The 2,242-nt window shown below is 35.4% G+C and overlaps 1 protein-coding gene across 1 annotated transcript in view; it reads left to right on the top strand.

The window, feature by feature from the left end:
• USP34 (ubiquitin specific peptidase 34) overlaps nt 1-2,242 on the top strand; it is a 241,399-nt gene that overhangs the window by 128,943 nt on the left and 110,214 nt on the right.

Below are 2,242 nucleotides of genomic sequence, written 5' to 3'. Positions count from 1 at the left end.
ATTTTTTGTTTTTTGTTTTTTAAAGAAGCATTGCTTATGTGGTACTGTTTGGAGATGAGTATAAGTTTTACACTTTCCTAGGGTATGCCAGAGTATCCTTCCAGTCCTCTAGTCTGCTTTGTTACCTGACATTTTAAGAGAATAAAATCTTAGAAGAGAGAGCTGTCTGGACTAATTTGGCGTAATCCGCTTGTTTCTTCAGGGTGAAAACTGAGTTGTACGTTTGTTGCTCTTTGATAAAGCATACTGGTTTCATAAGTTTGTGGCACATTACTTTCCATTTGTTCAGTGGAGATTATAGTAGGCAAGTTCTAAGATTTTTACATAGGACAAAAAGATTCTTGTTGCATTAAAGATAACATTTCATTTAATAAATGGACATAGTATATATTCCTTGAATACAGTTGCCTCTAGAGAAAACCCTGTGCCAACATTTAGGCTGTAAAGAGATTAATTTTTTTAAGGTGGCAGTTTTTCACTGGAGTTTTATGCCTGTGGTGAGACTGTTTTTGTCCTGTATTTTCTGTAATATTGGGAGCCATGGACAAGCCCAGGAGAGTTTATCAGTATTGATAACACTTTTGGTTTGCATCCCAGGAAATTTCCTGGCTGGTGATTTCATCAGCCAGTGGGATTCTAACAGAGCAGGCAAGAGTCCTTTGAAATGTGGAGCCAGTGGCACTACGGTGAAAGTGGAAGAAAGAAGGACAAAGGGACTTGTCCCTACCTTCTAAGGTTATAGGTCCCTTTACTCTCAGGGAAGGAAGTATTCAGAAAGTAAAGGCACTTTGTAAAGGACAAGGCATTATTCCTCTTTTATTCCCCATCCTCAGGCTCAGATAAGTGTAGTAATTTACTTAAAATCACAGAACTGATGTATGATAGAACTCGTATTTGAACTTATACTCCAAAGTCTCTGCTACAAAATCTGCCCTATTGGTAAAAGGATGAAAACTGTTAAGAGAAGGTCTTGAATTTAATCTGAATAGTGTTCTAGTCTGTGAGTTGCTTACGGTATTCCACCCCACCACACCCCCAATTCCCAGCCAGCTTGACACAAGTACTTTGAACTTCAGAAAGGACACTGCAACAATAATGAAGCAAATATTATCTTTACTTTGCCAGTGTTAATATGAGACAGTAAAGAAAAATTAAGATATATCAAGCAAACTCAATCTGTAGGAAAGCTTAACTTTAAACTTCAGTAGCAAATCTAGTGTAATTTTTGAAACCAGCTAACTTTAGGAAGCTTTTAGAATTTTGCACCTGCTTACGGATATTTAGAAATTGAATTAAGAGACTCTATCTGCAAACTGGGATATAGATCATAGTTCAGAGTGGCTGCTCTCTTTTGTTGGCATGGTAATTTGGGCAATTCATCCCCAGCCAGCTTTTTGAGTTGTAACATAAAAACTCTTCATTGATTCAGTCTCATTGATTCAGGTGCTTGTGGGAACTAGAATGTTGTGATATCACAGTCACAGTTCAGTGTGCAGTGTACAGAGCTGCTACAGGAATCCTAAAATGCAAATCTGATCACTACCCCTTTTCTTTCGCCAGCATCCTTCACCAGATAAGTGACTTTCTTATCTGTCCATAACAGTATCAAACTCTTCTGACATTCAGGCTCACAGCAGTTTGGCCCCTGCTTCCCTCTTCAGACCCATCTCCTACCTTTCCTGTACCACAGACCAACACTTGATTCTTCAAATGCTTTCCTTTGCAAATGCTGACAAACTGATTCCCAGAGAACCATGTGAAATTACCTACTTAACAAGCTTTCAAAGCAATTTTTACATTATACATTGAATTTTGTACATATGAATTACAGTTACTTAGATTTGAAATAACATTCAGAAATGCTTATTTTGTATCAAAATAAAATGATACAATTTTATTTATAATTTATTATCAAAATAAATGCTTATTTTGTTTTCTTCATGAATTGTGGAAATGATATATCATTAACATTTCTTGTTTAAGGAATATAGTATTATCCCTGGAGGGACAGTGACAGTGAAACATGGACTTTCTAGATGGAAATGTATTAAATATTAAAATTAATGTACATACTGCATAACTTTAACATTTCTTCTACTGTTGTTCTTACCTACTTATCTAATTTGAAAGTTTGTGTTCTAATAATTTGTAGAGTTTTATAATATTAAATAATTCTTTCCTGTAACATTTGGCTTTGGCCATTTTTTGTGTGTGTAGCTAAAGATATAATTTGAAATATTTA

The sequence above is a fragment of the Bison bison genome, unplaced genomic scaffold (genome assembly GCF_000754665.1).
Source record: "Bison bison bison isolate TAMUID 2011002044 unplaced genomic scaffold, Bison_UMD1.0 scf7180017864489, whole genome shotgun sequence".
NCBI lineage: Eukaryota > Metazoa > Chordata > Mammalia > Artiodactyla > Bovidae > Bison > Bison bison.
This window is presented reverse-complemented; position numbering and strand designations above follow the sequence as displayed.